At 38.5% G+C, this 10,776-nt stretch overlaps 1 pseudogene across 1 annotated transcript; it reads right to left on the bottom strand.

Annotated features, from left to right (window-relative positions):
• Positions 1-8,809: 8,809 nt before the first annotated feature.
• On the bottom strand, positions 8,810-9,285 carry LOC308250957 (large ribosomal subunit protein uL23-like; annotated as a pseudogene). The gene has a single exon. The product of its transcript is annotated as a large ribosomal subunit protein uL23-like (transcript).
• Between the last annotated feature and the right edge of the window lie 1,491 nt (positions 9,286-10,776).

Genomic DNA, 10,776 nt, shown 5'->3' with positions numbered 1-10,776 from the left:
TTTTTGTTTTCTGTGGAATGTCTTCCTTTCCACAGAAACAGAGGCTAATAATTACTATTTTAAAAGCAAATAATATCTCTGGATTTGTGGTTGTCAAAAAAAACTTACATATATTAAGACATTTATGCTTTTTTCACAACTATTGCACTGACAGACCTGATTACTTGTACTGCTTTTAAAAGAGCAATAAAGCAAGACAAAATTATTTTATTATTTTTGGATGTATGCTAAGGATATTTTTATCCTTGGTCAAAGACTAATTTAAAAGCATATTACTTGGTATGGGAGTGATATGAAATAAAGACAAAACTAAAAGTTTCTATTTGTTCAGTTAAACATTAGGAATAGACAAGCCCAGCCGGCGTGATGCAGTGGTTGAGCATTGGCTTATGAACCAAGAGATTACTGGTTTAATTCCTGGTCAGGGCATATGCCCAGGTTGCGGGCTAAGTCCTCATGTGGGGCATGTAAGAGGCAGTTGATCAGTGATTCTCATCATTGAAGTTTCTATCTCTCCCTCTCCCTTCCTCTCTGAAATCAATAACAATATATTTTAAAAATAAATAAAAATATAATAAAAAAAGAATAGACAAAAATAAATAGCATATGTACTACAGTTACAGCTTCGGGAAATTTATGAAGAAAATAAATATCTAGGGCAAAGAAAGGAAGACATTTCACACAAGGAATAGATACTTGCCAGGTAACATTCCTGGTGAATCTGGCTGGATGGGGACTGAGCGGATGCAGGATGTCGCTCTCTGTAGAGAGGCTGAATCTACCAGTGCCAGCTCTTTGTTCCCATGGGACCAGGGCTGTGTTGCCAGATCTTGCTTGTTTTCAAGAGGTACCTGAAAAATGGAATGTCAAGTTCTCTTATTTTTTAAATGTTGGCATCTGTTTCAGGTTTTTATGAAACTTAGAGTAATTCATATAAAATGTATCTTTGGGGTTGAATTCTTTAAGGGAAAGAGGGAATGGTAGAGAAGTGCATAGGAATTTTGAGGTAAGAGGAAAGTGGAAGACAGCCAGACAAGGACAAGGAGAAATGAATAAGGTGGGGAGACTAAGAGAAAAATAAAGGCCTATTTTTGCTTACCCTGCCTTGTTTCCCTCTCAAACCATACTCAAAGCCTGGATGAGATCAGTCCATCAAAGGCCTCTGCACCTGCTCCTGCTTCCCTCTCCCTCTCCATGCTCTTGGGTGAAATGTAAACCTCTTAAGTGGTCCCACCAGTTCCATAGGTAGCATCCACAAATTCTGCTGATGGTTTTAGGCATTCTTCAAAAGTTCCACCAATTTTTTTTTGATCTGACTAATTTCAGGTTTGTACCTGACTTGGCATCCTTCCCGAGTTTCCCTGCTCTGTTTAGCTGAGCCAGCTTTCTAGTCCTTGAAACATTAATTTCTTTCCTCTTCTCTCTCTCGGTTTCATTCTTTCGCAATTCTTTCCTCCATCCCTACTTTCTTTCTCTATCACATTAATTAATTCTCAGATAACTCTTTTAAGTGGAAAAATCTGCTTCCACAGTCCCTTAACCTTGTCTGGGGATGGACACACACACACACACACACACACACACACACACACACACACCCTGGGCATTTTCAAATTTGACATACATTTATCTTGGGTTTTCAATGAAGTGTTCATAAATGTTTCCAGCTTCCTGTGGGTTATTGAAATTTTAAATGCTATCATTCAATTTCCCGCTAAATAATCTCTATAGATTTTTCAGTTTCTTTTTCTAAAATTAAATAACTGGGATAGATTTTTGTTTCATTTTGTTTTCTCTCTCCCACTGGTATGCTTGATATAATTGGTATCTTCACAGATACTTATATAGGACCCACTCTGTAATGCACTGGGTAAGGGACTAGGGACCCAAAGAAGAATGAGACATAGCTCTTGTTCTCAAGTTGCTTATAATCAAGACTAGAGGCCCACTGCACAACATTTGTGTACTCGGGGTGGGGGGGGGGGGGGCGGGGAAGAGGAGGGTCCCTCAGCCCGGCCTGTGCCCTCTCACAGTCTGGGACTCCTCAGGGAATGTCCGCCTGCCTGCTTAGGCCCGATCCCCCCCGTTTGGGGCGAGATCAGGCTGGCAGGGGAGGGCAGTTGGGGGCAACCAGGCCGGCAGTGGAGAGCAGTTGGGGGCGAGATCAGGTCGGCAGGGGAGGGCAGTTAGGGGCAATCAGGCAGGCAGGCAGAGGCAATTAGGGGTGATCAGGCAGGCAGGCAGAGGCAGTTAGGGGCAATCAGGCAGGTAGGCAGGTGAGCAGTTAGGAGCCAGTGATTCCAGACTGCGAGAGGGATGTCCAACTGCCAGTTTAGGCCCACAGGGATCGGGCCTAAACTGCGGTTGGACATCCCCCAAGGGGTCCCCAGTTGGAGAGGGTGCAGGCTGGGCTGAGGGAACCCGCCCTCCATGCATAATTTTCATGCACCAGGCCACTAATAATATGTATAATATCCCACTTATAAATACTTGTACCCCAAACTCTGTGTGTGCATGTGCATGTGAACACATGCATAGGGGAATGGTTGAAAGGATACTGAGCTTGAACAAGGGGTCCTTCCCATTTTGCCATATGTTCTATATTACTTGAACTTTTTTTTTTTAAATTTTTTAAATATATTTTATTGATTTTTTACAGAGAGGAAGAGAGGAAGGGAGAGGGATAGAGAGTTAGAAACATCGATGAGAGAGAAACATCGATCAGCTGCCTCTTGCACGCCCCCTACTGGGGATGTGCCCGCAACCAAGGTACATGCCCTTGACCGGAATTGAACCTGGGACCCTTGAGTCCGCAGGCCGACGCTCTATCCACTGAGCCAAACCGGTTTTGGCTATTACTTGAACTTTTAATACTGAAAATGCATGTATGACTTTTATAAATTAAAAAAAATTTTGTTAAGACAGTTTTACAGGCTTGTTGTAAGGTTCAGTTATATCCCCAATCACAGAAAGGGAAACATTGATTTGTTGTTTTACTTATTTATGCATTCATTGATTGATTTTTGTATGTGCCTTGACGGGGGATCAGACCTGCAACCTTGGTGTGTCAGGACGATGCTCTAACCAACTGAGCCACAGGGCCAGAGCCATCAATGGAGTACTTATTCATAAAACATCAGTACAAAAACATTTTAATATTCTTTCGTAGTATGTTATAACATGATTTTTTTAAATATATATATTTTATTGATTTTTTACAGAGAGGAAGGGAGAGGGATGGAGAGTTAGAAACATCAATGAGAGAGAAACATAGATCAGCTGCCTCCTGCACACCCCCTACTGGGGATGTGCCCGCAACCAAGGTACATGCCCTTGACTAGAATCGAACCTGGGACCCTTGAGTCCACAGGCCGACGCTCTATCCACTGAGCCAAACCGGTTAGGGCTATAACATGATTTAAATATTAATTTAGAAATATAAATTATAGCTCTGGCTGGGTGAATCAATTAGTTGAAGTGTCGTCTCATGGCACTGAAAGGCTGAGGATTTGATTCCCAGTCAGGGCACATATCCAGGTTGCAGGTTGGATCCCTGGTCAGGGTGCATATGGGAGGCAACTGATCAATGTTTCTCTCCGCCCCCCCCCCTTCCTCTCTCTCTAAAAATAAATAAAAACATATCCTTGGGGGAGGATTAAAGAATATACATATATTTTATGGGCTTATGTCAGTTAAAACAACTCACCAGTAAGTAACATAAAACGACATACAAATCAAGTGTAACAATGAAGTTGTTTTATCTTCACATAACTGAAAATCCAGGGAGTTGGTATCCTTCAAGGTTAGCTTGATCCAGCGCTTTGGGCTCAGTTTCTTTTGGGTTTGACCTTTCCCAGGTTTTAGGCTCATCTCCATGCAAGTGACAAGATGTAGAAGTTCCTTGTGTCACATTCACATATGATAGTGGCACAAGAAAAAACAATGGTTGACTTCCAGTTGTCCTCTGGAAGTTCAGCCATAATTGGATAATAGCTTTCATATTTACCCTCCTGCCATAAATAACACTAAAGCAGGACAAACACATGAAGTAAAGATTTTCAGCATTGAACAAAATAAAGCATGGGACTGTGATATGAGAGAGGAGAAACACATAAGGCAAGTTCTCTCACCGTGGCTTTTCAAACTGCCTCACAGAGAGGTAGTGCCTAAATCAGTCTTACTAGGTAGAGAATATAAATATTGGAATCGGGGGTTGCTGAGCCCGTAGAAATTTGCTGTACTTGGTGCCAGAGAGGAGGGAGCCAAGCAGAGAAGAAAACACAGAAATCTACATGAGTTCTCTTGAATTTTAGCCAGATCCTTAGCTTTGTATACAGAGGGGGAAGTTCTGCAAGGCCTGGCTGGTTTGTAAGCGGGAATGGGAACTCCAGAGGTCACACAATGCTGGGATTCTGACCACCCATCGATCTCACACAACTTTCTAAGCATTCAATATCATTTTAACTGTTTCCCTATGTGACCTCAGAAAGGCCACAACTTAGGAGTAGGGCATATCAAGCCAAAATGTGGGGGCTACCATAGACTCATGCAAACGAAGTCATAAACAATGCCTTTGAGTTAATTCCTGTTCAAACTATTTAAAGAGGCAACCTCAGTTTGCCTTCGGGTCTCCTTATCAGCTAGAAATAGCTAGTTCTCCTTCTGACCTTATCACATCCTCAGTGTTTACTACCTCTTCCCAAAGCAGAGAACTGAAAAGTACTGCCATGTGGGCACCTCTTCACCCCATTTATGATTCTTTTTATTTAACGGGGGAAAAGTTTCTCTGCTACTCTCAAAGGAAAAAGAACGATATTTCTCCTCCAATAAGAAGAACTAGATGAAAGAAGAGAATGAGTGAGGCAAAAAACAAAACAAAACAAAACAAAACAAAACATGAAAGGACAGGAGACATCTCAAATTGCAGTCATGCTGGTGTCCTCAGTGGTTGAGGGTTGACCTATGAACCAGGAGGTCACGGTCCGATTCCCGGTCAGGGCACAAGCCCTGGTTGCAGGCTTGATCCCCAGTATGGGGCATACAGGAGGGAGCTGATCAGTGATTCTCTTTCATCATTGATGTTTCTATTTCTCCCTCTCTCTTCTTTTCTCTGAAATCAATACAAATATATTTTTAAAAAAGATTCTCCCTTTGTCTTAAAAAAAAAAAGTAATCTATTTCTGCTTGAATTTTTATAAAATCTTATTTTGGAATTTAAATTTTTGTTTAGTTTATAATTAATTTAGCCATTGTATATTAATTTTGCCTAGATTTTGATAAGTCTTTTAAATCTATCAATGCCTACACTTTATTATTATTTTTACTTTAGGGCATTTTTATTTTTTTCTTCTAATAAATCTTTCACAATTACTTCTGTTCCAATTCTGATTTCTTTTTCAGGGGTGATGACTATTCAAAGGTTGAATATTCTCTTTCACTGTAGCTATCACTCTCTTAGAGAATTTCTCTAGGTTGTTACTAATTAAATTTTATGCAGTTTTAATTTTGTAGTTTACATACTCCAATGCATATATTAATTAGTATATATTTTATTGTTTTTGAGGGTTTTTTGAATTTTTATTCTTCTCTGCCAGCTCAATTTGTATCATGTCTTCTTCTTGTTCACTGAATCCATGATTTCTTATATTTCATGAGATTTTAAAAAACACACAAACAATATAAACTTTTATTTATTGGATAACTATTATTTAGATATCGATATCTCCACGTTTTTTTAAGGTAATATCTAAGTTCTATTTTCTTTATCACAGAGGGTTTTTTTATTTTATTTTAAAGGTCCTCTTTTACCTATTTCTTCCTGATTTTTCAAACTTGAATGAGGAATTATTTCTCAGGGCCTGGTATTTTTAAAGTAATGTGATAGTTTCATTCCCTTTGAGTTTATATATTATCTACATTTTTATTGCTAGAATTCCCTGATCAGCTCTTAACCTGACAACCACCTTCCAGTATATAGAAGACATTCATTTAGCATGGCTTTGTTAGATAGAGTGAGAAATTTCTTCTTCTCTCAGTTTTTATTCTTAAAGTATAAGGAAGTAAATTTATTTTTGGAATTTTCACAAAATATTATGAAATTTGTATAATTTGTTATAGATAGTACATGACCAGTATAACCTCTAGAGGGCATGCTTCACTCTGACCTAACTGACCTTAATTTACCACCAAAAAGCAGGCACCACCACCTATCCTCTACTAAGTATTTAGCACTAATTGTTGCTTCCTGAACGGATGTAGAAGAGAGGTAAAGGTGAACATGGTGGGAGAAATCTACATTATTAAGTAGTTAAATGGTATGTCATCCAATTCATTTCTATAATACTTAATAGCTGTATCAGAGGTCTTATCCGTGTTATTTTATAACCTATATAAGCTATAATCAGGGGTAGATAATTCATCAATAATTTATTTTTACATCTTTCTATTGCTCTTTCAACTCTCATCACTTTTTCCTTTTCTTTTTTTGTATGGGAAGATAAATATGTGTCAGTTTCAGTTAGTTAGCATCATAATGGCCTAAATGTTTTAATATTTCACTTAAATGTTGTTTTAAGCCTCTTTAGGCTTTGAGAAGAATAGTTCTTTTTTTTTGAACTAAACAAAAAATGAATAGATGTGAACTTCAAGCTCAAAATCATGTAAACTGTCATTGGCATTCCCAGAGGTGCTTAATTGCCTGTGGGAAAGAATTGTTTTGTCTGCAAATCATCTGAATGTTCATGAAAATTCATAGAAGTCAATTTTGTGTCTCACTCTGGGTAGTTTCTTAGGCCTCTCAGAAGTAAGTAATGTGTAGAAATGGTCACTTAGAGTGTCTTTAAACAAATGCCTTAGATGCTTGTGAAAAGTACAAACATTTCTAGCAGCTTAATGATAATGCATATCCATTCTCTACCTCAAACTTTAAAATGCTTCTTGCACAAAAGCTCTCAGGATATAACACCTCTTACTGGCTTTGCAAAAGATTCCCAGGAACTGAGAGGGTATATTCACTTTGCCTTGGATGTCACGTTCAAGAATAGCTCATTTTATTGTGCTTTGCTTTATTATGTTTTGCAGATATCGTGTTTTTTATAAATTGAAGGTTTGTGGCAACGCTGCATTGAGCAGGTCAATCGGCACCATTTTACCAACCAGCTCAGATGGTGGAAATATTTTTTAATTAAGGTATGTACATTATTTTTCTAGACAATGCTATTGTACACTTAATAGACTACAGTGTAGTGCAAACATAACTTTTATATTCACAAGAAACCAAAAATATCACATGGGTTGTTTTATTGCCATATTCACTTTATTTATTTATTTTTTAAAAATATTTTTGTTGATTTCAAAAAGGAAGAGAGAGGGACAGAGATAGAAATGTCAATGATGATAGAGAACCATTGATCAGCTGCTTCCTGCACGTCTCCTACTGGGGATCGAACCAGGGCATGTGCCCTGACCAGAAATTGAACCTTGACCACTGAGTACACCAGCAGGGCCATATTCTCTCTATTGCAGTGGTCTGGAATGAACCCGAGAGATGCCTCTAATCATATTCTTAATCTACTCAGAATAATCCACTTAGCTTTTTTCAAATGTGAATTCATTTTGTATGTAGGTTCAGGATTCTCACAATGTAGTGCAGGCTTTTATTCCAGAAGGAAGTAGTCTACGTTTCCTCATTGATCTGGTTCTAGTTCTCTCATCCTCACCTTGATTTTTCATATTCTCACAGGTTCTCACATTGGTCAACATGAACATATAGGTTTCAGGTGTGGGTTTCTATGCTATGAGATTTGTATATTGTACCTTTTACTTTTCAATACTCCATCCTTTCTCAGTTATGATAATTTTCTTCATTTGAATTGATTTGTCATTGATCTCCCAACTTTATTACTGTCATTCATTATTAATGTAGCATCAGAGATGCACCTTGTATTTTATACAGTTGTTAAATACAAATAAGATGGGTAATTGCTTGGCGGATAGAACTTCTCCCTTAGAATATGATGGTTTCAGAGTACTTGTGGTACCTAAATAGCTATGACACTTCTAATGGAGATAAAAGGCTCTCATGAAAGATTGCTAGTATGACAAGATCACAAAGTACCCATCTTATGCCATGGTGATAAGAAACCACATCTGATATTTACTTATTTTAGAGAAGTGGTGTATCTTCTAGTCCTTTTTAAAAATTATACGTCATTATGCATTGATACACATAGGAAAATACATTTATAATCTCATATATTTTCTCCCCAAATAGTAGGGTAGTCAAAAGAAAAATCATTATAGCTCAGAACCCTAGGGGCAGCTAGTAAGGGAAACATAATGTTCGATTTGCAGAGAGCTTCTAAGCTTGCTTCTGTGTACAGTAAAATATTTTACTGAGCAAAGTAAATCAGTAAGGAGAAGGAAGCATAATGTGAGATAGAATACATATTTCTATCTTAAAAACTCTAAAGATGTTCTTCAACATATAAAATGACCAGACAAAACCCAAAATATCTAAATTTGCATTACTCTCCATAATATGTTTTAAAAAATTTTATTTTATTTTTAGTGCCAGAATTAAATTAAGGTATTTATTCATGGCTGCAGTCTCCATATTCTCCTGAGAAAGCAATTAAAGTCACAAAATAAACCCACCACTTGTAAATATTCAGCCAAGCTGTTGCCAAGCATTTTGTCTATGATCTTCACCTTCCTTAAGTAGCTAAAGCCTTTGTGATTTTATTTTATTTTATTTATTTATTTTACAGTGTAAAATTTTTATATTTAGAATTAGGCAGCTGGACTCAGTTTAGATGATTCCAATTTTGTTGGCAACATCCAAAGCATGATAGTCAGGAGCCAGTCGAACATATGCCTTCTTCTCTCCATCAGGCCTGATCAGGGTGTTGATCTTGGCCACATCAATGTCATAGAGCTTCTTCACAGCCTGTTTGATCTGGTGCTTGTTGGCCTTGACATCCACAATGAACACAAGTGTATTATTGTCTTCTGTCTTCATCATGGCTGACTCGGTAGTCAGGGGGAACTTGATGATGGCATAGTGGTCAAGCTTGTTTCTCCTGGTGCACTCTTTCGAGGATATTTAGGCTGCCTCCGGAGCCTTAGTGTCTTTGGCCATCGGAAGGTGGGTGACCTGCGGATCTTCTTTTTTTTGTGGCTGTGGACGCCTTTCAACACTGCTTTCTTTGCCTTCAAAGCCTTTGCTTTGGCTTTGGCTTTGGGAGGGGCAGGGGCTTCCTTCTTAGCTTTCGGCGCCATCTTCGTAAAAAGGCAGCCTTTGTGATTTTAAATCCAAGGTTAAAAAAAATGTTTTGGAATTCTTCCTAGGGTGTGAACTTTCTGGATTCTTTCCTGTTATCTTTGCCCAGTAATCCTATAGTGTTTGTTACTGTGACCTTGGGTGTTCAGAGAGAAAGCCATTAAATCAAGGTGTAGTCCTTGTTTTGTAATGGAAGCTGGCCCAACAATCAGCTCATATCTGGAAGATCACAATATTATCATGCTAACTAATTATTTTTTCATTCTGTTCTTAACACAGTAGTTTTAAATTTAATATATTAAACTCATAGTCTCACTAGGGGCTGTGAGTATAACATGGGTATTTGTGGAGCATAAATTAAACTCCGGTATAATCATAACATACTGTATAATACATGGAATAAGGGGTTGGGCACACTAAGTGGCTTGAAGGAGCAAGAAGAGAGATGCATAGAACCCTTAATTCTATTAATTTAAGGAGTATTTTCCTTTTGGCAAAGTTTTGAATTTATTCATTAATTTCCTAAATTCTAAGTGAACTGTATTTAGCAATGGAGAATTAGAGTGAGTTTAGTTTGAAATTCTACTCATAGCCCATATTTTTAGCCCTTGTAAAAATTACTATTTAAGCAGAATCTCTACGATATTCTTTTTTTAAAAAAAATGTAATTTAAATTCTTTATTGTTTAAAGTGTTACATGAGTCTCCTTTTTCCCCCATTGACCTCTCCCTGGCCACTCCCACCCCCTATCATATTCTTATGGACCTAGTTTTCATAAAATTTCCAAGTTCTCATAGTTCCTTCATAGCATGAAGACTTGGCATGGGATTTTGCAATGGTCCATATCCCCCTTTAAAGGAAACGGCTGTGTGCTCAGACTCTGCTGATGGGGGAGTCCTAGGCAGCCTGCTTTGTACCAGATCTGCTCTTCCCTCCACTCCAACCTGTGGTTTTTCCAGATGTGGTTTAGAGCCAAGGCAGGTGGGACTGATGGGCATCTAACCCAAGGACAGTCAAACAATAGGCTGATGACTAGAAGAAGGTTCCCTGTGGAAAGTTTGGCAAAGTCTACCTGACCCAATTAGTTCTTGCTGTGGGTCATGTCAGTTAGGAAGTTCAGAGGTAGTTAGTAGAGGGAGCCAAAGCTAAATGGCTATGGGTATAGCCAAAGTGTAAACAGAAGCTATGAGAAGGAAACAAAGATAAACAGAGGGTGAAGAGGTTGGGTGGTAACAGGAAAAGAGAAAAGTACTGAGGGAGGAGCTTTCATATTGGTGCTGGAATACTGGGGCAAGATCCAGATTCCTGCTCTTCAGCTTCCCACCAGCCTTATACTCTGGACCACCTTCCAGTTCCAGGTTCAGAGAGGCCAGCTCTACTCTACTCCTTTTCTTCTTGAGACCCAACTAGATTGGCTTTTTCTTGGTATCCCTGAGGTTGGCCAGAGACACAGTTCTTTCTTATGTTACTGGTATGGCCTACTTCACCACTTTGGG

The sequence above is a fragment of the Plecotus auritus genome (genome assembly GCF_963455305.1).
Source record: "Plecotus auritus genome assembly, chromosome: 6".
Taxonomy (NCBI): domain Eukaryota; kingdom Metazoa; phylum Chordata; class Mammalia; order Chiroptera; family Vespertilionidae; genus Plecotus; species Plecotus auritus.
This window is presented reverse-complemented; position numbering and strand designations above follow the sequence as displayed.